The following is a 13,046-nucleotide window of genomic DNA, read 5'->3' on the forward strand; positions in this document are numbered from 1 at the left end:
CGAGGGATAATATCAAACAAATTGCATGTTCCATGACTGTAATGGATGACACAGTAGTGGATGGCAGTTTGCTCCACTAGTTTCTGCACCACAGAAATTCTGACGCTTGCATTAAAGGGCAATATTTAGCTCAACAGGAAGTAGTACATTTCACAAGGCTGGGACAGTTTTTAAATCCTGAGATCATCTCTTTCCTCCTCCTACCATCATTTGAAGTTAAATTTCCATGGCTGTCACTGTGAAATTATTCATCTGTTGTTTTTTTTTTGTTGTTGATTTGTTTATTGGTTACAAAAATAACCCTAGCTTCAAGCTTGCCTCATTTTTGCTGTCCTTACTTAGAGCATAACATTGGCCAATCGATTTAGAACTGTAAACAAACACCTCTGTCATTAGGTGTCCAGTGTATGGTTACGAAAAGGTAATTCACACATTCCAGCCAATCAGAATCATGAATTTTCAGTGGCAATGGTATAAAGCAGATTTGTTGGTTAGATAATTAACCTACACCAAGTAAAGAAAATCAAGAATCTATGACAAAACAAAATGATACAGAACAAAATATAAGCATCACACTGAAGCAAAACATAAAGATAAGATAATCATAATATATATATTATGATATATATATATATACATATACATATATATACTATATATATATACTACATATAATAAATAATATAATTAATAACATTTAACATAACTATATTATATAAAACTGCAGCCATGGTTTTTAGGGTTGGACAGCTTCATCTGAGTGTGAAAGACATGCATTCTTGTGATTGATTAGTAGGACTGGGTGTTACAATCCCTGAGCTTTCTACACTACAATTGAATTGACTGGGGTTATTCTTGGAGATGACCAGTAGATGATGTTACTACCATTACGACACATCTTCAGCTGTGCACCTCGACGTCACTGGGTGTTTCGGAATTTTATCACGAGACACCCTCAGCTGAGGCAGGCCCAACGCTGGCTGATCAGACCTGGGTGTGTGTCTTGTGGTTAGTGTCTACATGGTCACTTGGCAGCCCAGACTGTATTTCTTCTCTTCAGCCACAGCCAGTGACTGCTCCTTTCGGTGGCATTGGCAATTGCTTTGATTGCCTTCCTATGAGTAATCAAAGCGATTGCCAAAGTGTATATTTTAGTAAATCGCAGAGTGATCCATTTCAATATTAAACCGTTTTTAACATTTCACCTCATTTCAAAATACATGAAGTCTCCTGTCAGGGCAACACCCCATTTTCCATGTATTTCCAAATAACACTATCATGCCTCTCCTGACCACTTATTAAAATAGAACACCATGTGTAAAAGTTAGAAAAAAAAGTAAATCTATTGTGAACTACAGCAGCAATGCACCTTTATCAGCCTACAAGGCCTTAGGTGAAAGGAACTTGTTTACTGTCCATCAAATCTCCCTCCTGTATTTTCAGGCTCTCAACTGCTCTCTTATATCATTATTGCTGAGTTAGAGGAATATTATGTTCAATTTATTATTACTGCATTGTACTGTATATTTTTCTCTTGCACCATCCATTACTGTGTTGGTAATAAAAGTTTATTACTCTCACTGCAAGCCAGTCTGGATAAAATCATCAGCTAAATGCCCAGAAATGTAAATGTAGAGAGTAACTCAGTGAGGCTCAATTATACAGAGCGTCACTGACAAATACACAATCTCAGTGTTTAAATTCAGGTTAAACAGTCACTTGTTTAGTGCTGCCTGCTCCTCCTAAACCACAGTTTACGGTTTCCCTCTTGCAACCATCTGAATCATTGACACTGTAATGTACTTCCCTGTGACATGCCTCAACACCTCTGTAAGAAATGAAGAAAGCCGTTTGAGCTGTCTGTCGGGGCAACTGCATGACTTAAGTTAAGTGCGGCTACGCTATGACTTTTCAGAAGGTACTTCCCAGCATATCATGCAATTCCCATGACCCATTTTTATTAGCACGTGAGTGAAACATCAAACACTTGCTCTTCAACTTTGGCACTAGAGTGCACAGTTTCCCATACAGGTCTACTTTATAGTAAAGGGCACTGACTGCTGTTAACAGACAGTTTGTATTTCACACATAATTTGCAATTTACTGCTTCCTGTCCACTGAGAAATACAGCTCACCAGTGTTCACACTCAACTTCAAAGGCCAACGGGGTGAATCTGTAATGTGTTAATTATTTGGGATGGGACCCGTTCCCCTCTTGCAGCTTGTTTTTACATTAAAAAACAAAGTATGTTTTTTCATTAATCCTGCAACAGTTTTGAAGTTTGCATGACCTCACACACTGTGCACCTGTCTTTTTATAATGGATTTGGGAACTGGTGTCTCCTCAGTGGAATCCTTTTTTTCCATTGCTGCCACCCATCTGCTCTGTTATGGTTCTGTGTTTCCAGTCCACATCCTGTCTGAACTAATGAGCCTGAGACGCAGACTCCATCATCTGTTCCAATCTGCTTCAGCTGTGCACCAGGAAAAAAAAAATCTTTGCCACTGTAGACCCAAGAGGAATGACACAACATTAAACTGCAGCTGAATGATGCAGCCACCCTTTCAGCCTGTCAGTTGTGCAAATGTCAAAGTTTCAAGTCCGTTCTGGGACAAATGGAAAACATTTTCTGAGGCCAGACATATTTTTGGTATTTGTTGAATATGTCAGAGTAATTCTGAAAATGCATCATTCCCAAACTTCCATCAAAAGCAAGCCAGTGACAGATGCACTGACAAAACAAATGGAAAATGATCTGTAGAGAAGATGTGACCAGTTCAAGACGAAGAGCATGCTTTGATCAGCAATGAAATTGAACTCAAATTGTGTGTTGATTTGTATTGTGCCTTTTTTTTAACTTAGTGTGTGTTTCTTGAGATAGCAACATAACAAAAGAGCGGCAAGTAGTTTAGATTAGCTTACACATCTGTTTCCATTGACCACGTACTATCAAGATGCTGCACTCCCAGTGCTACAAAAATCCTCTCAGTGCAAAACACTGACAAATGGCTCTTAGCTGATAACACAAAAGCCAAAAGGAGAGAAATTGAAAGAGTGAAGGAGGTCAAGAAAAAGAGATTATTCCCCTTAATGTTTGCACTGTGTGCTGCTGTAATTACACTGACTCTCAGTGAAGCTTCTACCATCTTGAGCAGTACATCAGTGCTGATGGCTGTTTTTTTTAAAACCTTATCTCTGTGAGGTCCACAGTGCCACAAACAGGAAGTATCAGACTGGCCTGCAGGTTGAATATACATCTATTAGTGTGTTTGGACACACTGGAAAGCACTGTGTGAGGAACCGAGGGAAGTTTCACAGTGAAAGTAGCAGATGTGAGTGAGCGTTCTCAGGTGTAATCTGCTGAAGACATGGTACATTCAGATGAGACCTTGGTCTTTTCTCTGCCTCTTACAGGAGTAAATGAGCCAGATGCTCTTGTCCTCCCTCACAGTCAGTGTATTCAGGCAGGGAGGACAGGTGATAGTGAATGTCTCTGTAGAAAAGTAGAATATTAGCGGGAGGAATTCTTACTATCTTGCGAAGACTTTATTTGCCTCGTCATCAGTCATTTCAAATGTAAATTAACTTATCAAACAGACTTTTCACAATTCACTCAGTTCTTCTGGTACATTTGGCATCATGTTTCACAAAGCAGAACTCTGATTTAATGAAATAATATTATAAAAATTGTGTGGACGTGCTGACAGCAGTTTTCGGGATGTCAAACAGTAACATTACACATCTTACTTTAGTTTATTTAACTTAGTTCGCAGAAGAGCTGTTAAAGTTAAACAGCAGTTATTTCTTTTGGAATCATACAAAGTCATTTACATTTTGATTTGTGTTATCTGTTAAATTGAGCAATATGTAAACAGAGTCTGGAAAGTAGTAAGGCCTGCAGTCACTGAACTCCAACTCCAGCGTAACAGGCCTTCGGAGCAGTGAGCTTTTGTTTTCAGGATAACAGGCTGTTGGACAATGGGCTTTTGGTCCAATGGGACATTTTTCAAACTATTGGGGTTTTGGATTAATGGGCCTTCAGACTAATGGGCAGTTCCCAAACTCACTGAGGTCCACCACCATCGACAATGTTCAACTGTCTTAAACATATCTCAGAGATGATAAGGAATGAGTAGATGGGGGGTTGGAGCGAGGAACCACTTTAAACTTTTTCTTCATTAGCTTCATTTCTTATTTTCAAGTACATCTTGGCTCATTCAGGAGAAGGAGTTGTTTGTCCTGCACAGTCTTAGCCTGAAAGAACAGATGAAAATGTCTTCTGACACACAGAAGCGAAAATCTTGCGACAACCACTTATTTTCATATCCCCCCGATGAAATGGAATCTCAGGATTGTTTTCTGCTCCACTCTCCTACATACAACTTCAAACGAACTTCATACAATATCATTTTAAATGAGCTACTGGGAACGACGCATGGAAAGACGTCACTGGGGAAATTAACTACTTTGTCGTGCACCGGTATAGTGGCAACATAAGAAAATAACTGCCCAACTGGAGCTGAATATGTAAAACACACTCTCAATGCTAAACACATCTGCAATCGTCAGGTTCACAAGAGACATCTTAGAACCAATTTGAATCAGTGTGAACAAGGCAGTGTTGTACCTGCCTATCATAAAACATACATTTTAGAGCACGCACAGGGAGTTATTCCACTGTAATGTGTGTTAGGTTATTTTTGGTTATAAACAAATTTTTTATTGCCGTTTTTCGATTCAGTCGCTGTCTGTAAGCCTATGGTTATTAGAACAGCAGACATAGCATAATTCTTGAAATAGGACATTTTCACCCATTTGGTAGTTGCAATTTCTATGTCCTCAAATGTCTTTTTTCATCTCTGTCTTACATTTCTTCTTTGGAAGAAGCTAAGAAACAAGGAAGAGATGTAAGTGAAGGAAAAAACACATCAGGGGTTCTTCAGCAAACTAACCAGTGTGTGTTATGTTATGCATTGGGATAATTGCTTTGTCTTCAGTAAAGATGATTTTTTTGTCTTCTTGACTTCTTGAAAGAGGATACAAAGCTTTTATTTCACACCAATACAGACACAACAGCATGGCGGGCAGAGATGTTTATTAATCAGCTACAAATTGCAGGCGTAAGTGTGATATATGCTCTGGGAAGCAGAAACTGGCATCTGTGATTGACACCAGGCTAATGCGGTGAAGCTAACACCAATGTTTTTACTGGTTTGCAGAGATGGCAGAAGCAATCACTGTCTGTGTGCAATACGTTTGCATGTATCTGTCACTGTATGCAGGCATGGCGCATACACTGAAGTATGTTTTTTGTCTAGTCATAGAAAAACAAATCCACCGTAGTTCAGCTCGTTGACTGTCTAGTTAGCGAGTAAAGAGGGCTAATAAGGGGCAAATCATCTTCTCTAATAGTGCAGTAATAGGCGGCTATTACCCTGTTTGAGCCTTTCATTGACAGTAATGAGGCCAGTGGAGTTGTAATCAGTCCATAATGTAGTGTGGAGACCTGGCACATGGAGCAACAGTGGAAAAAGATGGAGGAAGAAGAAAAGACAAAGACAGCTGAAAGCTCTCAGACGAGGCCAGATGCCAACAAACGCACAGGCTTTAGGAGGAAATTAATTAATTCCCAGTGGATGTATCACGTAACATCAGTGTACACATACTGCGGATAGCTCAGTGGGAATGCTACCGAACACTACCACAGCCACACAATACGGATTTTAAGCTTTACCACCTGCATTCCCTGAAGGCCGTAACGCTGAGCCATCCCCCTCAATTAAAAGACGTAGTGACAGATCGGCAAGTTTCAGCCTGGATTCTACACAGGATTAAGACAGTAGGCTTGGTGAATCGATCAGGTCTTTCACTATACAGCACTACGCATGGATCTCCATTTTTTACATGTAATCCATCCATCCAAGGTTGGTGGGATTAACATGCCTGCATGTACAGTAAATGTGATCCTCAATTCTACGTGTAGAAATCCCACAAAACAATATGTGAGATCTCCGTGTAGGTGTGTGCCTGTGCTAGAGGAAAAAAAACAAAATGGCCCAGTAGACTAACGTGACTGTCTGGACATGAGACACATTATTCCGATAGTGTATCCAGTATTAAATATTCCATGGTATCTTATTCCAGGACGGTCTGCTCCAGTTTGGAAGCGTGGGAAAGCAAAGCTGAGTCTGAGATGGGCCAGAACAGTCAAAGGGCTTGTGAGGTTTGTTTGCATGTGTGTGTTAATGTGTGTGTATTGCAGCTGCAGCATCACAGTTCGTCAGTGTTGTCCAGCATATCCATGATGTCATCCAAAGTCATAAACGCAAGAGATGTGTGTGCGTGTGTGTGTGTGTGTGTGTCATGCTGCCTCTGTGAGCTGCCTCTGTGTGTGTGTGTGTGTGTGTGTGTGTGTGTGTGTGTGTGTGTGCTCATTATAAAGAGCTCTGAAGATGAGATCATACTGTAGTTTTCTGCCTATTGTCAACACAGCCTTTAAACATCTTTACACTTATTACCAGAGCTTTCTGATTCCTGCACAGAACTTCTCATGGAGCATCAATACTTCATTAAAAGCCAGACAATCTTTTGTTGTGTAAAGCTGAAAACATGCTGCTTGATTACTAAAGGCAGGTAAAGACAGGAATGTGTGCCAGTTGATTCAGGTTTGCTGCAGTTTTATATAAAGGGATTTTAGAAAATGAACCTTCATGCAACCATATTGTAGGTCATCATCACAGATAACTAATACTTCTCCTCTATAGCTAGCAAACCATCACTCTTGTGCATACGTGTGTGTGTGTATGCATATTGTTTTCACCGTTCACTCCCCTCATCAACTGACACACATTTTCCCATGACTCCGTTAATCAGTTAGGGTTATTTATCCTGACTAATAGTCATTCATAAATTCCATTATAGTGTTCCCGTAAAAATGTAATAATTGGGGCAACAATAAAATATTAACGAGTCATAAAATTGATTCATAAAAAGGTTCAGCAGAGTTCCACAGTTCAACGTGATGTGACGTGACGTGATCTTGTTTTGTCCAGACAACAGTCTAAAGCTCAAAGATAATTACAATGCTATAAAACAGCATTGAAAAGCAGTAAATCCTCAAACTGAAGAAACTGCAAAGAATGATTAGACATTTGCTTGATAAATAACTAAATAAATATTGATTAACTGATTAATTAGTTATCAACATCCTAAATGATCATTGCTGTTTCAGCTGTGGTTTGCAGCCACAATTCAAACCCAAAATATGCTACAGGAAGAGAGCAAAGAATAGATTTTGTTTAGACAGCTAGAGCAACAATACTGTAAGCCAGGTCACACACACACACACACACACACACACATTCAAGTCTGAAGCTGATCATGACTGTAAATAGGCGATTATTTCTGAAAGCCTCATTTGATCCCCTGCAGGTAACCATTTTGACTAAATTTTTTTTCTGTAAGATGTACGTGTGTCCATGCATGCGCGCGCACACGCGTGCACACACACACACACACACACACACACACACAGACATAATGTAGTAAGGAAAAGAGAAAAAAGATTTGCTTGTGCAATCACAAACACATGTCTAGCTTTATTTCATGCCTGCAGGGAGCACTCTGAGAGGTGAGACATACTGTAGCACGACACACACACACACGCGCCGCTACACAAAAACACACACATCTTTTTCTCTTCCTTCATGAATCAAGAGCCTGGATCGTTGCATACAAATGAGAAAAAGCGATTAAGACAGAGACAGCTTCATTTTGTGTGCAAGTGACTGTGAGAATGTGTGTGCACGTATAGATATATGTCTGTGTGTGTGTGTCTGCTGAAATCATGTGCATCCTGCTGTCAGTCACCTGTCAGGCATATGCGCTGATAAGACACAATCAATCCACCTTCCCTTTGCCGGCCTGGTTAGCTGTTATCTCACTCTCCACTCAATCTATCCATCTATTTCTTCCTCTATTTCAGCCTCTCTCACATTCTCACTACACAAAACAGAAGCAGAGGACTTCAGTCACAAGACCTGTCAGGTGTGAATATCCATGATGGAGAAAAGATGAAAACTAACAAACTTCTGACTGACAACTGGGAAGGATGTACCAGTTGCCTTACATTTGTATAGCTTTAAGTGGTATAACTGTTTGCAAAAACATAAACAGGTGATATTTTGGATATGTTTAAGTATTGTATTCCATTGTAATTAAGCTTTAATTTCTTTACATTGTCAGTGGTGTCCAAACTGTAAAACTGAAAATGTCACACGCTCTCCTGAGTGGATGCAGTGGTTGTGTCCTAGCACACATACTCTCACTCTCTCTCTCTCTCTCTCTCACTCTCTCTCTCTCTCTCTCCCTGGACTGTGAATGGCACTCAAGCACTTTGCCTATTTACTTATGCTTATTTATTCAAACCCCTTATTTATATCTTGGTATAACATGCTGCTACACTACGGTGCAAATCCATACCTTGATGGACGGCGCAATATCTGTTTTTCTTAAATGTGCAATATCTCCTTCCAACTGCTGCTACAGTACTTCATTAGAAGTGCTATAAATAATTGATGTAAATAATGTCATCTCTCTCAGACCTTAGCTACCCTTTTTTTAATTTAATTTTTAACTTAATTTCATGTAAATTTGTGTATTTTCTTTTAACCTAACTGTGTGAACCGCACAGAATTCCAATGTGCATGTACCTTGTGCCTGTGCAAATGGCAAGGAACTGTCTTGAATCATAAATCTGGGCTCCCTTTTTACCATGGTTGGCAGGAAATTGGCCACAAAATAGATGGAGAGTGTTAGTCACTGTATGCTCATCCCACAAATGTCTAATCAATCTTAGGGTGGAGCAAGAGGAAAACTCAGGGGTTCACCAAAGTCCTTAGGATTCGCCCTCTGGGCACTATCGATATCTGTACCAAATATAATGGCAATCAATCCAATAGTCGTTCAGTTATTTCAATCTGAACCAAAGTGGTGGACTGATCAACCAACAGACCAACCTTACAGGAATAGGTGAAATGGATTCAGGAGCTACGCATGCAATAGTGTTACAGTAAGATGCTGGATACTGAAGAAGGAGCAAAACCTGTTTGACATTAGAGTTACAACAAAATGTTTCCAATAGGATGAGACATTTTAAGCATTTTGGATGGTTATGTTTCCAGGACACACTCGATGGTCATCATATTGGCTTCACCAGCAGCCTCCAGAGAGGCAAAACTTTTACTGAGCTGTGCCAACAGAGAGAAAAATGACAGGTTAAACTTGTAATGTGATCTCTTTTTATTTCTGTCAACAGATAATTTTTCTACATCCACCCTCTTGTGATCGGGCATCTCATTACTGGGTCCTTTGGGTCCAAGTCTTCTACCAAGTCCAGATTGTAGGGCTGCACCTAACTATTTAGAGACACATAAAATCCAAAGTTTGGAAAACACTGTCAAGCAACAGGGAGGAGAGACAAGCAAAGAGTGAGTCATATTGCTGCTATTTTCTGGATGAACGTCGTCATTCATGGATTTCATGGCATGACCATCAAACAATCAAATCAAACAATCATTTCAAGTCTGATTTCAGCACATTCCCATTCAGCTTTTATTACTCTCTTTTTGGGCAATTAATAAACCAGCCTTCACCATGATAGAAGCCAAACATCAAACCATGGCAGGGGCTTATCTCTCAGAGAAAAACAATTATGCCAGAGTCTTTGTCTCAAAGGACAAACACACGTAAGCAAAAAACACAATTCTGATATTGCACATTTCACTTTTGCTGTCACGGATTTCATAAAGCAGTTTTTTTGTTCAAATTGCATAATGTATCCAGTATTGACATTTATACCTGACATATTCAGCCATCATTCTGTGTCTGCAAACCTCTGGCATTTTAACCTTAAGACTAGGGAGAGGGATTTATTATCTTCAAATTGCTTCTTGCGTTAGACTTGTCTCCTAATCATTAACAACTACAATATACAAGTGATTATCAGGTCTGACAAAGGGAAGCAGTTTTGTGAATGTGAGAAAGGGAGAATGGCTTGAATCAAAGCAGCGACAATCAATGAAAATCCATTGAGCGCTGTCGGCTCTGCTTTGACAGTCTTTGATGATGACAAATTGATTCATAAATTGAACCTGGTTTTCAACAATGTCTTCAACAGTCAATCTAATAGAGGTATAATCATTTGCAGCGGAGCTTCAGCATGTTTCACAGGACAAGTTATTTTCACCACAGGTGGATACTATTCATCAAGAAGAAAAAAAAAATATGACAATTTTTTTGCTGGATTAAATGGGGACCATGGTCACTTAATGATGATGAGAGGATTGAGGTAGTCAGACATTGTACAGTGATCATGGTTTGAGGCCCTAAATCCAACTTTGGCTAAAGCTGGGATGACCTGGATTCATTTTGATTTTAACCCCAAATTTTAACCCCAACTAATTTTAGAATTGGGCTGAATTTCCACTAGATTGGTTGTCGTTTGATGTTCAGTTTAAAGCAGCTGTAATACATTTTTTATGATAATAACAGATCAAATGAAGCTGGAAGGATTACTTTGAGGGGCTCATGAATGAAGAAAATGAGAGAGAGAGAAGGTTGGATGATGTGAATCAGGAAGTGTGGTGGATTAGCAAGGATTAAGTGAGTGTAGCTATGAAGAGGATGAAGAGTTGAAAGGCGTTTGGTCCACATGACATACCTGTGGAGGCATGGAGATGTTTAGGAGAGAAAGCAGTGGAGTTCTTAACTAGATTGTTTAACACAATCTTGGAAAGTGAGAGGATGCCTGAGGAGTGGAGAAGAAGTGTACTGGTACCAATTTTCAAGAATAAGGGTGATGTGTAGAGCTGTGTCAGCCACAGCATGAAGTGATGGGAAAGAGTAGTGGAAGCTAGGCTAAGAGGAGAGGTGATGATTAGTGAGCAGCAGTATAGTTTCATGCCATGAAAGAGCACTACAGATGCAAGGTCTGCTTTGAGAAAGGTGGAGAAGTATAGAGAAGGTCAGAAGGAGTTGCATTTTGTCTTTGTTGATCTAGAGAAAGCATATGACAGGGTGCCGAGAGAGGAGGTGTGGTATTGTATAAGGAAGTTGGGAGTGGTAGGGAAGTATGTAAGAGTGGGGCAGGATATGTATGAGGGCAATGTGACAGCAGTGAGGTGTGCAGTTGGAGTGACGGATGGGTTCAAGGTGGAGGTGTGATAACATCAAGGATCGACTCTGAGCCCTTTCTTGTTTGCAATGGTGATGGACAAGTTGATGGACGACATCAGGCAGGAGTCTCTGTGGACTATGATGTTTGCAGATGATATTGTGATCTGTAGTGAGAGTAGGGAGCAGGTTGAGGAGAGCCTGAAGAGGTGGAGGTATGCACTGTAGAGAAAAGGAATGAAAGTCAGTGGGAGCAAGATGGAATACATGTGTGTGAATGGGTGGGAGGACAGCAGAATGGTTAAGATGCAAGGAGTGGAGGTGGTGAAGGTGGATGAGTTTAAATACTTAGGGCCAACTGTTCAAAGTAACAGAGAGTGCGGAAGAGAGGTGAAGAACAGTATGCAGGCAAGGTGGAATGGGTGGAGAAGAGTGACAGGATTGATCTGCAACAGAAGGGTACTAGCAAGAGTGAAAGGGAAGGTTTACAAGAAGGAAGTGAGACCAGTTATGTTGTATGGTTTGGAGGCGGTGGCACTGATGACAGACAGGAGGCAGAGCTGAAGGTGGCGGAGTTGACAATGCCAAGATTTTCATTTGAAGTGACAAGGATGGGACGGAATTAGGAATGAGTATATTAGAGTGACAGCTCAGGTTGGACGGTTTCAGGCCCGGACTGGCAATTAGGAGCAACAGGACTTTTCCTGGTGGCCTGGCCTGCGAAATGGCCGCAGGATTTTTTTTTTTTTTGACCCTGAATGCAACACTGCCCTGCGCACTGTGCCAGCCAGGCAGGTAGAAGTAGAGAGCAAGTCGAGAGGGAGAGAGAGAGAGACATAGAGAGAGAGAGAGAAAGAGAGAGAGAGTAGTTGGCAGTTACATGTTTTGTTTGGCAGCAAGTGCATTTAGAGCGGCTAAATGACTTAGCAGCAGGATGAACGGTGGAAAAAAGAGGAAGGGTGGAGCAGAGAGAGAAAGAGAGAAAAAAGAAAGGTAAATGAACGTGCTAACTAGCCAACGTTTGCTATCTAGCTAACGCAGCTAATGTTACTGATGCGTCATCATCGTCCCCTGTCAGTGTTAAAGCAGCCAAGAAACTGGACAATCAATAATAAAAGTGGTATTTCCCTTTCTAATGTCCTCAAAAACATTGATGGCATAATCGGCGTATCTAGTCTAGTTAATGTGGTTAATATTATTTGAAAATTTGTTCGTTTTGTTGAAAATTTCAGTCAGTGAGTTCATACTTTGAGCTCATAATTTAAAATTATTCAGACAACACAACATCTTCTGTCACACTATTCAGGCTACTGTAATTTGTTGAAACTTAAAGATCTACTGTATGTTATTTAATGTTTGTGTTGGCTAAAGGGCTGTTTTAACCTTTGATGAGTAGCGTGTATCAGTAAACTGAGTAGGGTATTGTGCTCTTGCTCTATTCTTTGAATAGGTGGAGAGAGTGGTTAACTGTATTATAATGGTGCATTAAAAATATGGCGTGCTCTTCCTTTTTTCTTTTTGAAGGTGGAGAGAGTAGCATTGATGCTGCAGTAGTGTCGTCTTTCTCATTAATGTTATGTACCTTTGGTTTTATTTGAGGTTCATAACAATACATTGTACTAAGCAATTGTTGGCCCATTAGTTTGTTATTCACATGCACTAAAATTCACCAGAATGCAGGAAATCAAGTCTTTGTAACTAAAATTTTCCTAGTGTGGGACCCCCAGACCCCCCACTTAAAAAGTGGCCTTACTGGGGCTATATTTCCCGGCCTGAATGATTTTCCCAGTCCAGCCCTGGACGGTTTGGAGACAAAGTGAGAGAGGCGAGATTAAGATGATTTGCACATGTGTGGAGGAGAGATGTTGGTTAT

This window comes from Thunnus maccoyii, chromosome 21, assembly GCF_910596095.1.
Source record: "Thunnus maccoyii chromosome 21, fThuMac1.1, whole genome shotgun sequence".
In the NCBI taxonomy this organism is placed as follows: domain Eukaryota; kingdom Metazoa; phylum Chordata; class Actinopteri; order Scombriformes; family Scombridae; genus Thunnus; species Thunnus maccoyii.